Source organism: Loxodonta africana, chromosome 3 (genome assembly GCF_030014295.1).
Source record: "Loxodonta africana isolate mLoxAfr1 chromosome 3, mLoxAfr1.hap2, whole genome shotgun sequence".
In the NCBI taxonomy this organism is placed as follows: domain Eukaryota; kingdom Metazoa; phylum Chordata; class Mammalia; order Proboscidea; family Elephantidae; genus Loxodonta; species Loxodonta africana.
Genome location: NC_087344.1, coordinates 75,295,218 through 75,314,166, shown reverse-complemented (window position 1 = coordinate 75,314,166; position 18,949 = coordinate 75,295,218).

Here is an 18,949-nt window from a genome sequence, read left to right as displayed (position 1 = left end):
TGGTTAAGTGCTATGGCTGCTAACCAAGGGGTCGGCAGTTCGAATCCACCAGGCACTCCTTGGAAACTCTGTGTGGCAGTTCTACTCTGTCCTATAGGGTTGCTATGAGTCGGAATCGACTTGACGGCACTGGGTTTGGTTGGGTTTGGCTTTTTATTGTTGAGAATATTCCTAGCAGAACATACACCAATTCAACAATTTCTACACGTACAATTCAGTGACACTGATTACATTCTTCAAGTTGTGCAACCGTTCTCACCCTCCTTTTCCAAATTTTCCTTCCCCATTAACAGAAATTCACCCTCCCCTGTTTCCTATCTAACCTTTCAAGTTGCTGTTGTCAGTTTGATCCCATATAGACAGTTCTTAAAAAACACAATGCTCAAGGCAGACATTCTTTATTAGTTAAGTCAAACTATTGTTTGATTTAAAAAAGACTTCAGAAAATATTTTTGGTTTAAGTTTAAAGATTATCTCAGGGCAATTGTTTTGGGGGTTCATCCCATCTCTATGGCTCCAAAAGCCTGGGTTCCATGAGAATTTGAAATTCTGTTGTGTATTTTCCCCTTTTTGGGGTCATGATTTCTTGGCTAGGCACTCAGGCAGGTAGTGGGTGAGAAACGAAATAGTATCTGGAAAGATGTTAGTCAGAAAGATCCAGTATTGGTGGCAGTTGCAAAACTCCAAAAAAAGTTTCTCAGGCCAGGGGCTTATAATGATAATAGAGTTTGAAGTCTGGATTTTGTTGGATACTCTTCAGGGCAAGCTTTAGGACTCACTGCAAAGGGGCTCGCTGGATGACCGTAGGAGTCAATAGATGGTCAATAGATAGAGCTCCTGAATTCGTATGCAAAGTTGTACGTACCATCTGGACAGAGGGAACCTGGCCTGTACTGCATCTCAAAGGGACCTGCATTCAAAAAGGTGAAGAACCAGTTATGAATCTGAGCACAAGCCACTTAGGAGGCATATTTAGAACAGAAATGCAAAAACTGACTTGGCTGAATGTTCTGGATTTCACATTTTTTTTTTTCCTCCTGGGGTTTCCAGTTCTGTCCCTTGTGTGTGTAAAAACTACAAAAGGAAGCTTTTCTTGAAACCAATACGTTAGCGTATGGTACAAGTGTCAATGAACAAGTAAAATAGTCTGAGTGAGGGAAACTGTGAGTATAAAATGTGCTGTCTGTGGTCAAGTGGAACATGGAGCCAATCCCCTTAGAAAAGTAAGCCTAGATTATACGTTCACCTCGCCTGGCCTGCCAGCACCTTCTCTGCAGATCTGAAGTGTTCCCATACTTCAAAGCCACTGGTGGGCCTCTTCTTCTCTAACAGGTCTTCCTTGATCTTGCATTTCCCTTCTCCATCCACTTTGCAGTAAGACTCCTGGCCCACTTTTTGGCCTGGCTCATCTCCTCTTTCAAAGATTCCAGATGTGTAATGAAATTCCGGAAGGGCCATCACCAGGCTGAAAGGCAGAGTCTGTGCCTTAGCCACAAAGTGGCCCAACTCAGGGCTGGTGTCAACCACACACTCAGCACATGCCTTACAGTGCTGGGGAATAATGGGAGAAATGCACACAGCAGGGTTGCAAGGTACAGCTTCTGACCTTGTCAAAGGCTGCTTAGGAGCAAAGATTTCTGGACTTGCTGTGGGTGAAAGTGAGGTTCAACCAACATTTACTAAGTACCTGCTCTATGTTAGGGTCCAAACCAGATACTCCTTCACTCAATCAACAAATAGTTATTGAGTGATTACAGGGTGCAAGGTGCTGTCCTAGGTTCTGAGGATATGCCAGAAAACAAGGAAGCAAAGCCCTTGTCATTATGGTGCTGATTGGATTGCATTCTCAGAAAACTTGGTGGGTGTTATGGATTGAATTGCATCTTCCCACAAATGTATGTTGAAGCTATAACCCCTGTAGCTGTGAGTGTGGCCCTGTTTAGAAACAGCAGTTTTCTTTTGTTATCTGAATGAGGTTATACTGGAGTGGAGTGGGTCCTAAACCTAATTCCTTCTGAGTAGTGTCTTACAAAAAACAGCAGAGTAGACACAGTGACACACACACACAAGGAGAAGACAGGCACTATGTGAAGATACAGCTACAAGCAGCCAAGGAATGCCAAGGAACGCCCAGGGCTACCAACAACGAAGGACTTTCCCCTAGAGCAGATGCCCTGCTGTGGACTTCTAGCCTCCAAAACTGTGAGGCAATAAATGTCTGTTTTTTTTAAGACATCCACTTGTGCTTTTTGTTATGGCGTCTCTAGGAAACTAAGACAGTAGGCATTATGAATTCCTTTTTACAGTTGGAGAAACAGGGGGGCTAGTAGAAATAAAGTGGCTTGGTCTAAATTACACAGCTGGCAACCATTTTCTGTCTCCAAGTCCCACAGTCTTGTTCACACACCACAGAGGTAGGGAGGAGAGATACCTAAGGCAACTGAACAAAGAGTCCTTTTTATGGGTTTTTAACATGTAGCAGAACATGATCCTGGACTCAGAGCAGGGGACAGAGTTTGTTGCCTGCAGTTTCCAGTGTGTCAAATTGCCTTTCTCTTGTGGCTCCTCACCTTTGCCCATCTGTGGCTCTCCTGCCTTTCAGCTCCTGGTCAGAGGCTGATCAACGAGTTCTGCTAGTTTTCTGAGCATGGATTGTGCAGTTTCAATTGTCATTGGGTCGCATGTGCCTTCAGTGTTTGTTCTCAACCCTGGCTGCGTTCTAGAATCTTTGGGCTGGTTTTAAAAATTCATGATGCCAGACCCAACCCATGCCAATTAGATAAGGCTCCCCTCATGTGATTTAATGTCACTAAGTGTTGAGAACCACTGGCCTCTAGGCTCCATTAAACTGCATCTAGTTATTTTGTGTGCTTAAGCCTAGGTCATGTGACTTCATAAAGGCTTGTTGAATTGAGTTAAATATGTTTGGTCTTCCAGCTAATCAAGGACAAACAATCCTGACTTTTGCTGCTGCTGCTTCTCCTCCTTTCTACTGCTTTGTCTTCTCCTTCTCTTTCTCCTCCTCCTTCTTCCCCAAAGTGTCTAACAGAGGGTGTCAGATGTATGCTGTTAGTCAGTACACGTTTTTTTTTTTCCTTTGAAATTCCTGGGTTGTGACAGCTCAAAGTATCTGCAGTTAATACAAAAATTTATTGTGAAAGTTTCAAAGCAAAATGTATTTTGATTCACTTGGTTTAACAAAGAAATGTGTTGCCCTGCACTGTTTAACAGAAGCAATAATTAGACACCACAGGGTAGCTACTGTATATATCCATTTCTGGCACAGGTTGGCGACCAATAACATACGATAAATGGACAAATGAACGACAAAACAGAAGCCAGAGTATTGCAGTGTCTTTAACTTTATGTTTGCTTCTTATGAGGGTCTCTAGCCCTTCAACTATTTCCGATTCTACCTTTCATCGCTAAATTCTTATTGGGACTGTATTAGTTTCGTAGGGCTGCTGTAACAAAGTATGACACAGTGGGTGCTTTAAACAACAGAAATGTACTGTTGCACAGTTCTGGAGGCTAGAGGTGCACATCAACATTCGATGTGGCCATGTTCTCTCAGAAGCCTCTGTGGAAAGGTCCTTTCTTGTCTCTCTCATCTTCTGGTTGTCCCAGGCGTTCCTTGACTCGCAGCTGCAGCATAACTCTGATGTCGCATGGCTGTTGCCCCTCTGGCTGTCTCTCCGTGCCTTGTCTTCTCTTTTAAAAGGACACCACTCAGGTTGGGTTAGGACTCATCCTACTCCAGCATGACCTCATGTTAACTGATAACATCTTCAAAGAGCCTATGTCCAAACAAGGTCAAGTTCACAGCTTCCAGAGGTTAAGACTTCAACATATCGTGCTGTTGTTACATGCCATTGAACCGATTCCGATTCATAGCAACCCTGTAGGACAGAGTAGAACTGCCTTATAGGGTTTCCAAGAAGTGGCTGGTGGATTCAATCAGTAGACCTTTTGGTTAGCAGCCGTAGCACTTAACCACTTCACCACTAGGGCTTTTTAGGGGCACACAATTCAATCCATGATACAGGCGTAAGTTAAATAGCACTGTTTGGGTAATGCTTTACCTGAAACAACTTGCAAGCATGATATAATCTTCAGAATGAACCAGTTTATGGGCTAGGACAATGCTGGAGAACGTTCACTCCAGAACTTGGGCACCCGCAGATGGGCTGTCCTTTTCTCACAGTGGTTTCAAGCCAGCATTCGCTGTCATTAACATCCCCCTTCCTCGCTCCTCTGACTGAAGCCTCCAAAGCCCAGGTACGAGCCTCAGTGAACTTCTCTTGCTGCATCTGCTGTGTCGGCAGGCGTGGTACTGCGAAAGCAAATGCCACTGCAGCAGCTGTAATTTAAGACGTCCTTTGAAAAAATTCCAATTCCATCATTTCACAGAAGAATAGATCAATATTTCTACAGTTAAGAGTTTAGTTAAAAACCCTGCTGTGCAATGAAATAATGCATCTGCTATTGGCGTAGAGCGACTGGGATGTTAATTCCCTGGTTTTGTGTCAGTTAAGGGCAAATTAGCCTTCCAGCACCAGTCATGACTCATTATGTCATTATGTAGAAGGCACTTACTGTACCTCCACTACTATGCAATTTAGATCCAATAAAAATTGTGACAGCGTTTTTATCCACTTCATTAAGCTACTAATTTCTTGTAAAAAAATGTACATTAATCTTTTTATAGCTTCATGCAGAGTGGCATATTTTTAGACTCTAACATTGATTAGGTCCTGGTTAAGAATAATTTTCACAGTACTTTTAAGAAATGTAAATAAAGTTACAATAATTTAATTTTTCAACATAGTTATGACAGTATTGATCTTAAAATGAACATGTTGGCTGAATTAAATGTGTAGCCCAAATGAAATACAGACTGAATATTTAAACATGCAACAAATTACAAAGCCTGGCTGAACAATACCCTGCAAACAGAAGGAAGAGAGGGAGCATGAACCTCCTTGGAAAATATTAATTGCTCAGGTTTTAAAAGATGTAAATGGGGATTTTTTTTTGACATCTGACTTTTCTTACCCAAATGTTTTAAAAATACAGTACAAAATTGCCTTCCCCCTTTGATTTTTCATTCTTTGTGAAGTATTAATGACTCTTCTGTGTGAATGCGTTAGGGAAAAGTTAAAAGGAGAAAAGTTCCCTCTGCCAGGGTTGTGATGTTAGCAGGTAGGAGTCACAGAGGGTGATGTGAACGATTTTCAGAGGGCACCGTGGGCGGTCAAGGGCCGGGATTGGCATTTGTGCGCTTAGTGACAGGAGCCGCTCCTCTTCACGCCAAGCACCTGCACTCCCCACGTCTTTTTTGAACGGGGCTGACCAAGCCATGAGGGCATCCTCAATGGCTGGAGAGGTGAGCTCTAATGCACCTGGCGTTTGATGTAATTACTCAGGTTTCCCCTTAGTTCCTGACCTGCCTCACCAGATCTCGCCTCTTTGCTCTGGACTCTCTGAGCTGCACTCTGACTTTGCTTCCCCCGGCAGTGGTGGCTCCTGCTTTCCCAGGCGAAGGGAATGTTCTACTCTGTTCTAGCTTCTTAGTAAGTGCCCACCCATGTCAGCCCCAAGGAGCACGGGAGTGATAGATGGTTAGACTTTATCACAGGAGACACACGTGTGAGGGTGCACGGCACTGCACTGCAGTCAAAATCTTAGATTATCCCAGGAGCTAGCTCTGTCCCCTCTCTGAGCTGGACCCTGCCTCTTGCGTGAAGGCTTTGCACTCAGTGGTTATGAAAGGTGGCTATAAAGTTCTAGGGCTGACAATGTTCCTCTCACTGCAGGAATTCCTCCCTGGGACATCGCTGACAGCCCGTGTGTGGATGTTCCAGTTGTGGGATGTTCACTTCTTTCTGTTTTATTTTTTGAATTTATTGAGTCTGTGTATCTTTCCAGAAAGGGTTTAAAGTGGAAGCGGGGGGGAGTGTATAGAGGAGCTTCCTGCCCTGTACCCTGTTCTTCCACTGAGATAGTTACTAGTCAGAGCGGTTCTGAGTGCTGTTACCAGTCAGCCACGTCTCAGTGGGAAGGATGCTGCACCTGCTGCTAAGAGTAATAATGACTCTGTTACCACTGTCCAGGTTCCTGGTTCTGGGAGTGTGGCTTGTGTGGGGCCAAAGGCCTCCCTAAGTCCACAGCCCAAACAGCGTCTCTCTGGCCCTTGGTTGCTCTCTGGAGATCCCAGTAGTGACTGGAAATGATCCCTCTGTTTTTTGGCTGCCCCAGAGCCTGGGCCCAAATAAAACTTCCTTCCCTGACATTTCCCTAAAGCCTCTTTGCTGTTGCTGCCTCCCAGCTGTTTGCTGCTGTGCCAGGCTGTTCCTAACAGTAAAGCTCCTTGAGGTTTCTATTTTCTTCTGTACAATGCCTCACCCACTAGGAAGAGCAGTCAGCCTCACCCACCCAGCTAATGAGAACATCACCACTATTCTGTGAGGCAGGCAGATAAACTGAGACCCAGAGAGGCAAAGTGAATAACCCAAGGTCACACAGCTAGGAAGTGGTGGAGCCAGGACTAGAACCTTAGCCTTCCAACTCAAGATTCTATGCTCAGTGCTCCAGAGTGTATAAAATGCTTTTGGTAGTAGGATAGAACAGTGATCAAGAGCTTGGATGCTGCAGTTTGGTAGATTTGGGCTCAAATTCCAGCTCTCCCACTGTTATGGGTTGAATCTCATCCTCCAAAAAGATATGCTCAAGTCCTAATCCCTGATGGAGTCCCTGGGTGGTGCAACCAGTTGAAGTGCTTAGTTGTTAACTGTAAGGTTGGAGGGTCAAGTCCACTCAGAGGTGCCTTGGAAAAAAGGCTTGGCAATCTACTCCTGAAAAATCAGCCACTGGAAATTCTACGGAGCACAGTTTTACTCTGACACACATGGGGTTGCCATGAGCCAAAGTCAACTTAATGGCAACTGGTTTTAACCCCCACTATCTGTGAACGTGACCTTATTTAGAAATAAGGCCTTTGCAGATGTAATTAGTTAACATGAGGCTACGGTGGGCTCTAATCCAATACATCTGGTGATTATAAAGCGAGGAGAAGAGACACAGAGACAGATAGACACAGAGGGAAGACGGCCCGGGGAAGATGGAGGCAGAGATTGGAGTTATGCTGCCAGTTACGAAGCCTGGGACCACCAGAAGGTGGAAGACACAAGGCAGGATCTTCCCTTAGACCCTTCACAGACAGCACGGCCCTGCCGACATCCTGAATGTGGACTTCTAGTTTCCAGAACTTTCAGAAAAGAAATTTCTGTCACTTTAAGCTACCCGGTTTATGGTAATTTGTTACAGCAGTCCTGGGAAATGAGTGCGCCCACTTACAAGCTGATTTAGTTTAAGTAGATTACTTAACTTCTCTGAGCCTCTGTTTCATGTTGTATAAAATGGGAGTAAATGCTCAGTCTTGTACCTGACACATATTAAGCTCAATATATGGTGGGTATTATTATTATTATTTATTATTATTATTATTATTACCTTTGTTATCATTAAGAAACCAAACCCATTGCCACTGAGTTGATTCCAAATTGTATTGACCCTATAAGACAGGGTTGAACTGCCCCATAGGGTTTTCAAGGAGTGGCTGGTGGATTTGAGCTGCTGACATTTTGGTTAGCAGCCGAGCTCTTAACCACTGTGCCACCAGGACTCATTATTACTACTTAATTCAAATCTCATCATAACTCTGTGTGGCAGATATTCATTTATAAAACCCGAACCAGTTGTCATTCAGGTAATTCTAACTCATGACAACTCCATGTGTTTCAGAGCAGAACTGTACTCTGTAGAGTTTTCAATAGCTGTGTTCTTTTGGAAATCGGGGATTGTCAGGCCTTTCTTCTGAGGCATCTGAGTGGATTCAAGCCACCAAACTTTCAATTAATAGCCTAGCTCCTAAAATTTCGTGCCACCAGGGATACCTATTTATTTATAGATATTTGTAATCATAATAGTTACTACAGTTGGTAGAGGGGAAAGATGAGACTCAGCATGGCTTGTTAGGATCTCCTTGAAGCCTGATCGGTATTTCTTCCTATCTCTGCCCAGTACTCCCTTGTCAAACCCCAGACCCACAAGGCTTCTGCTTTCCTCTGTCCCTGTACATGCCAAGCTCAGGAATGCTGGGCATTACGGCTGGGTGACCCCTGGTTCTCAGGAGGCCATACGGGTGACCCCGATGCAGTGGCTGGGGAAGCAGAATCTAGCCCAGAGGAGGATCTGAGCTGTGCCCCCAGCACCCTGCCTCTCTCTCCAGGAAGAGCTAGTGTTCTGGGGTCACATAATTACTCCCTGCAGAAAGCTCTTCCTACTTAAGTATAGGGTTCTGTGTGTGAAGCTGTCTGCAAGGCAACCCTGGGGACTGGCGGGAGGTTAAGTTCTGTTTCTCTTGAAAACAATGATTCCTCTGAGGTTTATATAAATACTCAATCAGTTTCCTATTATGCCAATATGAAGGAGCAGTTGGTTGCATCTTCATAATTAAGACTTGAAGAGAAGTCAATGACAGTGAATAAATTAGACTTAGACGGTTTGCGCTCTCCCTGTCCTTCCTGCCTTCCCCTGGGGGCTGCCTCTGGCCTGGCCCTGGATTCCCAAGCAAGCCTGGCCCCCCAAGCCCTAAGCATCAGAGTGAGGGAGGAGAAGGAGGGCTGTGGGGCGCTACCTCTCCCCAGCAGGCTGCGAAGTCCCAGAGCAGGCAGGGTTTAGGTTTGCGGGCTCCTTTGCCAGATGGCATTTGATACGAATATTGATGTTAATGGCATTTGGATAATGACACTGTCTGTGGCAGGGGCTTTATTACTGTTGTGAACGGCACGGTCCTGGAGGGAGCCACTCCATTTAGTTACCTTTGTGTGTGTGTTGCAAATGTTTAACAGACAATTATCAGGAGACGGTGTTCTTGGGGATTTCGGTTATTCCTGGATTCCCAGTCAGATCTGAAATTAGTCCACGCCACAGAACTGAGGCCCCTCGGCGGAGTCGGTCCGAGGTCCGAGCTGCCTAGAATTACTTACTTACATGCAGACGCTAGTAACCCCAGCCGCCCCTGCTCAGCTCCGACCAGGCGTCCCCATTCTCAGAGGGTCTGCTTTGTTGCCACCTCTCCATACCAGATACATCAAAACCCTACCTTTTACACTTCCTGGGGGAGTTTGAGCTTCTTCCTATTAAAAATGAATAATAAAATCCTCTGCTTTCATCCTAATGGGGTTAGTAGGAGGTGTTCTGCTTTTTATAGCTACCTACGTGATCGAAAGGGGCCGAGGAAGCCATCACAAAATTAAGGAAGAGGTCATCATTAGAAGACTGGGGCTTAAAGTCTTTTAAAAGCATTTCTGGTCTTAATTCAAAGGGCCTCTCTGGAGAGCTTCAGCCAGCACAGCCTCTGGGTTTCCTCTGCTGCCTTGGCAAGGTGGGGACTGCAGAGCCGGCGTCTCTGCAAGTCTTGTGGAAGGACCTGTCCCTTCAGAGCAGATATGACACTTTCAAGATGGATTATCTAGCAGAGAGTGAGGCCTGTTTCCCTACATCAGGGAAACGCCTTCTGCCACTGTGAGAAATGAAGGAACAAATGCCCGGGACCTCAGGTGTTTTGGGGACCCTCTAAAACGGCTTCGGAGGCCAGCCTGGCAGTTGCTGTGGACCGAATGCTCCTGGGATCTTGGTAACCAGGCGAAATGGGGGAACCGGAAGGCTGAGCTGAACTTGTGGAAACAGCGTAGAAATGGATTGTTGTGTGTGCTCCCGGCTTGGACAGAGCAGCTCTAAATCTGAATACAAAATAGAGAAGATGCTCTTTTGCTCCTTTCAGACTAATGATTTTGTCCTTTTTCCCTCTCTTCCTCATTTTGTTTCTTCATCTATAACATCTGCTAGAGGGCAGCCAGACTAATAAAACTTCCCTAAGCTCGCCTAATGCCAGCCATTGATCCAAGGGTGGGACCCGATTAATCAATGGGATTTTATTGGTGTTCACGTCCCCTAGGGACATCAGGCCCAAAGGCAGCTCTTGTCTTCGCAGAACGGAGGGATTTGAGAGCTGATGGGGCTGTGACTCTCTGTGTGTGGATCCTGGGAGGTGGAGGGAGGGACATGGAGGGTACCAAGTGCTATGCCCATCCCTCCAGAACAGCCTGTGTGGCATTACCAGAGAGCCATGGTGGGTGTTCGATGACCTTGCTTTTGGGATGCTTGCTTTTTCTGCGGGGTGACATCACTGCAGAGTTTGCTGGGCTCTAAGGGTGGATCCTGTGGGAGATGGGAAGGAGGTTTCTAGTAACAGGAGAAACCTCACCCAACACACGAGGCACCTCTCCCATAACCACAGGCCTGGGGAGTCATCTCCTCCAACCCCCTCATTGTGCAAAAGAAGCTGAGCCCAGAGAGGGAAGGGACTTGCCCGAGGTCACACAGTAAATCAGAAGCGCTGCAGAACTAGAGCTCAAGTGTCCTAGGCTAAGCTCTTTTGCTGCCCTGCAGCTATAATGCAACATTTTGTTCTGTTGCACATAAGGTCGCCCTGAGTCTGACTCACCCGAAGGCAACTAATAACAACAACAACTATAATGCTGAATCAAGATGATAAATTGTTTGGGCCACATGAGAGAATCAAACAAAAGGGTTGATACAGCCAACTATGGAGAATTTGCGCAGAGTATAGACAGTCAACCTGAAGAATTCAGGCAGAAAAAAAAAAATTATAGTACATTTTAAAACCAAGCTGGGTATTCTTTTTCTTTGACATGGTTTTTATTTTTTTTAATTTTTATTGTGAGATAGCACACATATATAGAAAAATGCATAAAATGTAAATACAATTTTACAAATAATTTACAAAAACTTTTGTAATCACCACCCAGGTTGAGAAACAAAGCCTCGCCAGTCCCCCAAAACCCACTGGGTGCCCCTCCCTTAGGTCAGGCTCTTCCCTTCTAGAAGAAACCACTATCCTGACTTTTACGGTGATGATTTCCTTGCCTGTCTTTATAATTCCACCACCCAAGTAGGTTACTGCTGTTTGTGATTAAACTTCATAGAATGGAACCCTACTGCAGGTATCTCCTCTTTGGCCTTGCTTCTTTCAGCCAGAGTTGTGAGATTTACCATGTTGTAGTGAGGAGGAGAGGAATTTCACTCATTTTTAAATGAAAATTATTTTTGAGAAACCTACTAGGACTTGCCTTATGAAATAAGGTTGGATTCCTGACCTAACTCAGCCTAGTGGGTGTAGGTGTTGGAACAACGGTCCCCCAAAGGGCTATTTTTTTGGACTGGCTCCATGGGGCAAATACCATCCACTTTTCTTAGCTTTAGGCTTCAGGAATTCCCTCAAAGCATACACAAATTTAGGAGACAGGGTTGTGCTGCGGGTCCAGATCTCCACCCTAGGGTGGTAGAAATTCCAGAATTCTTTGCTTTGCAAATTAAACGCCTGGCCTAGGCTGTGAGCTGCACCCCCCCCCCCGCCCCCAGCAGGAGCTGTTTTATCTGTCTGTATCCTCAAGGCCCAGTCCAGAACCAGTCTGTAAGAGGCGATCAGTAAACGTTCGTCCAAGGAGTGGCAGAATAAGGGCCGTTCAGTCCAGTCCTCTGCAGGATGCCTGGGTTTCCTCAACAGTGTGATCTTTGGTGACCAGCCACCTAGGAACTATTTCCTGCGGAATTTGAGGGAGGCCCCTTAAATGCAAAACACCAGCTTAGCGGTGCAGGCAGGAACCTTGATCATCCTTAGCACATCTGTGTCTTGCATTCATAAGGGCCTTAGAAAGGTCAGTATTAACCAAAGACTCACTGTTTCTCCAGAAATTACAGAAAAAGAGTGCAGGGGGAGAGAAGCTCTTATTAAAAACAAACAAAGCCTGCAAAGTGCTTTTGCAGGGAGCTGCTGGAGAGCTGGCTGGGGCTGCTCCAGGTCTCCTACCCTTGAGGTGGAGGACTTGTAGCCCTGAAGCCTCTCCAGGTGGCTTTCAGCCAGGGACTGGGCTCTCTTGCACAGGCAGGTGGGAGAGGAAAGCTCAAAGTGAGGCCGTTGCTGCTGCTCCTGTCTGTCGGGCTGGCTGGGCACATAGTTCCACGGACTTTGTGTTCTCCATGTCCACCTGGCTGTGTTCAGTGACCCTCACCTTAACCAGCCAAATCTGGCATTGGGGCAGCTCCCATACAGTGAGATGCAAATGCATATGACTTAAGTTATTTTTAAGTCTTCTTCTTCTTCTTTTTAAATAAAGAAATAGGTTAAAACATGTAGGGCTCTCCTAAGGCTGATAGAGGCAGGCAGGATCGGCCCACGGAGACTCCCAGAACTTTCACGGACTCCATACCGGAAGTTAATAACCTACACTTCTTGCTTTGAGTCGCTTACTGTGATGTGTGAGCATGTATTTATTTGTGCGATTGTTGATTAAGTCAGCCTTCGCCACCAGATATGAATTCCACGACCGTTTGATTACCACTATTCAGCTAAGGGCCGAGCAGGTACTTGGTGATGGGTAAATATTTGTTGAATGAGTGCCGAGTGAATGCCGAGGGGCCTGGCTAGGCTGTGCACCGAAGGGGAGAGCTGGGTCGTCCTCCGGCCCCACCCGGGTCTCAGGAAGGACGGGTTTGGACCTCCCTACCAAGAACCACTGCCGGTCCCCACTCCGACCCGCGGTAAGGGCGAGAGGCCCCAGAAAGCCCTGGAAGGCGCCGCGGGAAGGCCCGCCTTCCTGGAAAGCCACTCTTGGAATTGTCTTCAAAAGCTGCGACGCAGCCCCCGGAGTTTGAGCACGAATAAATCATTAGCATTTTATTTACAATTCTGGGTTTACAATTCCTAGAAAAGGATCCTGCTGTTCTGTACGGATTCCTGCTTTGCAGGCTTTCCGCAGCGTCTCCTTCTACACTCTTTCTCGTCTTTGACGGGCGGGGTTAACTCCAGACCCCTTGGAAGACAGTAGGGTGGGATGCGGACGCGCGGAGAGCCGGCCTCCGGGACGGGGTACGCGGTCCCCGGGTCTCGCGTTTCCCGACGACCCTGAGGGAAGAAGTCATATCCTTTCCGTTTTCCCGGTGACGAAGGTAAAACAGCTCGTGCTGAAGTTTGCGCCCCAGTCGGTGGACTCCAAACGCAGCCCAGCTGCCACAGACCTCTCCTCCCGGCAGCTCCGGTCCCCGACGGGCCTGCCGGCCGCGCCCGCTAGATGGCAGCCTTGGTCTCCGCCGCGCAGGGCTGCCCGCGCTCTGTAGGGGCTGGCGGGAGGCCCCGCGGGTTGCTCGGTGGAAGGCGCTGCTATTGACACCTGATCCCGGGGTTACGGAGTCCAGGTGACCAAAGGAGGGAGAGAGTTGCCGGCAGCAGCCCAGGCTCTCCTGCCTGGGATGAAGTAGGGGCTTCTTCGGGCTCTCCGGGCGCGGTTCTCTGCGGGGTGGCAGGTACCTTCAGCCCTGGGCACTCCGGGACGCGCGCGCAGGGCCCAGAGCGGGCGTGGGCCTGACCGAGCAGGCCGCGCGTGGTGAAATCCTCGGCGGCCGCATTCTAACCCCGGCCTTTCCGACGTGACCCATGGTCAGGCCCCCCCGCCCCCCGCCCCGTCCCCGGGACAGATCTGGGCGTTCCGATCCTCTCGATAGCTATGTGACCTGGGTCAGTCTCTGCCTGCCTCTTAGTCCCGGCGACACTCCTCCCACCCCCGACCCCCGGTGTCCGGCAGAGTGACCCCTGCCTACCTCCAGGCCGCAGCTTTGGGTCGAGCAGCGATTGGGGCGTCTCTGAGGCTGGCACACCTAGGGACCTGGGCCTAGCCACAGGAGAGAGGCATGTACGTGTAGAGGAGGTGGTCGTGGTGTATGTGTGGGGGAAGGGAGCGCAACCTACCTTTCCCAGAGCGGGGGTGGGAGTGGGACTCAGGGGTCTGGAGCCAGACCTGTTTTTCCTGGAACGTGTGTGTGCAGTCTTATGGTCTCTGCCTTCCAGGATCCTACATCAGTTGACTGGGAGCTGCTTCCAGGGCAGGTGAGGTCCACAAACACCCTCTCACCTCCCTCCTCCAGTCAAATTCCATCTTAAGAAATGGCTGCCCTCCTTTCCAGGAGAAAGGATTTCCAACGCAGTGGTTAAGCACTTGGGTGCTAACCGCAGTGGGGTAGGGCTCTAATCCACCAGCCGCTCTGCCGGAGATAGATGGCAGCCTGCTTAGGTAAAGAGTACAGCCTTGGTAACCCTATGGGGCAGTTCTCCTTTGTCCTGTAGGGTCGCTATGAGTCAGAATAGACTGGATCACAACGGGTCATTGAAGGAGCCCTGGTGGCTGCATTGGTTAAGTGACTGGCTGCTAACCCAAAGGTTGGCCCTTGAACACACCCAGCTGCTCTGTGTGCTGGAGAAGGGCCTGGCTATCTCCTATAAATAAAGACTGCAGCCTAGAAAATCCTATGGGTCAGTTCTACTCTGTCACATGGAGTTATGCTGAATAGAAATCAACTCCACACACGTAACAACAACAATGATCGTCGGTCAAGGACAGGCCTGAATGGCTTCAGATTCTGAGAAACTGAGCCTTGTAATGGCCCTTGGAGATGGGGGACACTGAGGCCCAGAGGGGGAATGCCTTTGCCAAGGTTGCTCAAGGGCATCCACGTCTCCCACCCTAGGATTCTTGTTGCAAGGTCTCCTCAAAAGATTTTCTACTTTAGATCCCAACGTCCTTGCGAAGGTCTGCAGTTTGAGTTCCTTTAGAGAAGCGTTTGAAGCTTTGTCCCGGACTGCATGATCATTGGGCCCTAGGAGTGCAGCAGGTCGTTGAGGGGAATGGTTCCCTCTCAGTGGGTCTCCAGGCCGTGCCTTCTCCAATCCTGTCCGATGAGGGTAGGCCTGTGGGAGTAGGCAATAGTCGTGTGAAATCCACTGATGAGCCATTCCTAGTAACTGCCACGCGGGGAAGAGGGCTCTTAATTGGTACCCATTACAGCCCCTCTGTTAAAGTGACAATTACAGCCGCTCTCTAACGGAGCCGCAATGGCTCTGAGCACACCGGTCCCGGAGCTTCGCGAACATGGGTCAGAGGCGTTAACCCTGCCTTGCGCATCCGGGGCGCATAGGGCGCGGCATTCGATTTCCAAGGGGACCTGGTCCGGCACCTATGAAGGCCCACCGTCAAATGACTGGATAATTCTTCCGCACAGCCAGGCAATCGGCGGGGTCCCGGCGGGTCCGCCAGCAGAGGGAGGAGGGCTAGGTGAGCCGCCCGAGAGGTCCCCAGAGCCTGCTTTGGGCCGAGAAGGCGTCTGTGACGCGGCTGGACAAGGCCCCCTGTGACAGCGTGCAAGGGCCCAGAGCAGCTGGCTTTATTGGCAGCCGGAGACGCTGTTTGGGGAAATGGGAAAACTTGTGTCGGCGGCTTCAGTCTTGCAAAGCAGTTTGCAGCGTGTTCTGTTCTTCGCGCTGCTGCTACCGCCTCGGCTCCTCGGAGGGGGTGGGAGGGAGGAGGTGACCGAGTTCACGTCCCCACCGCTGCTCTCCTGGAGTGACGGATGGCTGACTACTCAGGCGGGGGAGCGCCGGCACAGCTCCCTCTGCGGGGAGCATCGCGCAGCCTCCCGCACCCAGCGCCGCGTTTCGTCAAACTCCCATTTCCCCAAATGCTGGGGAAACATGGGTCTCGGTCAGTTAACTTGGTCGGTTATTTTGGGTTAACGAGAATATACGTTTCAGTTTCTTCATTCTGATCTGTGACAACCTCGCACAAACGGCCACCGCCTCCTTTTGGGCTCGACAACAAACTCAAATGGGTCTTCCTTCCTCGGATGCTTGAGGCTCAGGAGGCACCAAGACTCACCGGAGTTGTCTTTGGTGGCACTTTGCACTTAGTGTAGGGAACAGTTTACCCCTGGGAAGAGACAGAGATCAGAGAGGGAGGGTATTGGTTCATTTCTTCTTGGAAAAACTGTACAATTAAAAATTCCATTAATTGAGGGTGATCCAACAGAATGCAGAAATTATCAAACAATATCATTAATAACACGCCAAGTGAAATGTTGCTGAAAATCATTCAAAGACAGCTGCAGCAGTACATCGACAGGGAACTGCCAGAAACTCAAGCCAGATTCAGAAGACGATGTGGGACAAGAGATATCTTTGCTGATGTCAGATGGATCTTGGGTGAAAGCAGAGAATAATACCAGAAAGATGTTTACCTGTGTTTTATTGACTATGCAAAGGCATTCGACTGTGTGGATCATAACAAATTATGGATAACATTGCAAAGAATGGGAATTGCAGAACACTTAATTGTATTCATGAGGAACCCGTACATAGACCAAGAGGCAGTCAATTGAACAGAGACAAGGGAATACTTCGTGCTTTAAAGTCAAGAAAGGTGTGTCTCAGGGTTGCATCCTTTCACTATACTTATTCAATCTGTATGCTCTGCAAATAATCACGGGAGCAAGACTATATATGAAGAAGAATATGGCATCAGGATTGGAGGAAGACTCATCAACAACCTTCAATATGCAGATGACACAACCTTGCTTGCTGAAACAGAAGGGGACTTGAAGCACTTACTGATGAAGATCAAAGACTATAGCCTTCAGTATGGATTACACCTGAGCATAAAGAAAACAAAAGTCCCTACAACTGTACCAATAGGCAACATCATGATAAATGGAGAAAAGATTGAAGTTGCCAAGGGTTTCATTTTACTTGGATCTACAATCAATGTCCATGGAAGCAGCAGTCAAGAAATCAAACAACATGTTACACTGGGCAAATCTGCTGCAAAAGAGTGTTTTAAAAAAAAAAGTGTTAAAAAGCAGAAGAGTCACTTTGAGGACTAAGGTGCACTTGACCCAATCCATGGTATTTTCAGTTGCCTCATATGCATGTGAAAGCTGGACAGTGAATAAGGAAGACTAAAGAAGAATTGACATCTTTATGGTGTTGTCCAAGAATATTGAATGGACTGTCAGAAGAACGAACAAATCTATCTTGGAAGAAGTACAGCCAGAACGCTTCTTAGAAGGGAGGAAGGTGAGACGTTTTCTCATGTGCTTTGGACATGTTATCAGAAGGGACTAGTCCCTAGGGAAGGACATCATGCTTGACAAAGAAGAGGGTCAGCAAAAAAGAGGAAGACCCTCAACAGAATAGGTTAACACAGTGGCTGCAACAATGGGCTCAAACATAGCAACGACTGTGGGGATGGCACAGGAGCAGGCAGTATTTCATTCTGTTGTGCACAGCATTGCTATGAGTTGGTGCTGGCTCTACTGCCCTTAACAACAATAAGAATCAGTTAATTGGAGGGAGCCCTGGTGGTACAGTGGTTAACCCCTAGCTGCCAACCAAAAGGTCAGGGTTGGTAATTTGAACCCAGCAGCCGTCCCAAGGGGCAAAGATGTAGCAGTCTGCTTCCATTAACATTACAGCCTTGGAGACCCCATTGAGCCGTTCTCTTGTCCCAGAGGACTGTCCTACAGGGTCACTATGAGTCTCAGTCAACTCAAGGGCAGTGGGGTTTTTTGTTTGTTTTTGCGTACTTTATTGCCATTATCTCACTTCATCTTCGCAGCAGTCCACAGGTGCCATTGTTATTCCCATTTTGCAAGAGGGCAAACTGAGGCTCAGTGAGGTTAACTAACTTCCTTAATGAGGCATTGGTAGTTCGGTGGTAGAATTCATGCCTTCCGGGGGGAGACCGGGGTTCAACTCCTGGCCAGTGTGCCTCATGTGCAGCCACCACCCAGCAGCACTGGAGGCTGGTGTGCTGTTTTGATGCTGAACGGGTTTCAGCAGAGCTTCCAGCCTGAGACACACTAGGAGGAGAGGCCTTGCTATCTGCTTCCAAAAACCAGCCAGTGAAAACCCTATGAGTCACGGGGGTGGTGCAGGACCGGACATTGTTTTGTGCAGAACAACAGCTGTTGGCAGCTGACAAGATGACACAGCTGGAAAGGGACTGAGACAGTGCTCAACCTAAATCCTTCTGACTCCAAAGCCCTATTGTTACAGAAACCTGCAGTTATTTCTTGTTGCAAAGCACATTGGTATGTTGGGAAAATACTGTTTAAACTTATTTTACAGTTTTGCAATAAGTGGCTGCTTGGCTTCCCTGCTTCCCTCTCTCTCTCTTCTTTAAAACAGAGAAAAACAAAAATAAAACCAAGAAAACCCAACTCTTTCACTTCCCAATGGGTCAGCCAGATCAGAGGAAGAAGGAACTGCTGAGGTTCATTGCTGGGTTATGTGAAAGGAAAGTGGCTTTAGAATTATTTATCTTTAAAAGCTATCCATTAACTTAACTAATATTTGATGCCCTTACTGTGAAGTCATCTTGAGTGTCTTCCTTGTGCTGCTGTGTTCTGTCCCCGGTGTGCCCAGGAGTCCAGTGTCTCCCCCTTGCACTTGCCTTTACCTCTTGTAAGGGTGGAGGGAGGGCTGCCAATGAGAATCCACTGCACAGGCTGCTCGGCAGAGTCGGCTGTGAGTTGGCCCAGAGCCTGGGAGAGTGAGAAACTTTCAAATTTCAAAACTGCCCTGGGCCAATTTAATAAACTTCTGCCACCTCCATCCTCTCCACAGTTTTGAATTCTCAAACATTCACTCCTGTCTTAAGACGTGTACAAGAGTGGAAGGATTTTGGAATGTTAATAATGCAGAATTTTACAGCACAGCAAGGTGAATTCTCAAGGGGTAATGGTTAACATCTGCTTTCTCCTTTTCCCAAGATAACAACGGGGAAACCTGTGCTGTGCAGGCGCCCACACCAAGCTAGGCTTGTGAGAGCGGAGTGTCTCTCTCTCTCTGCAAAGAGGCAAATTGTCCCCAGATTCGGCACTAGGCACAATAACCAGAAATCCTGGATGTAGCAAGAGTGACAGTGATAGGAAAAAAACAAAGCCAATCTCTCAGGGGGGCACTTTGTGGGCTGTGAAC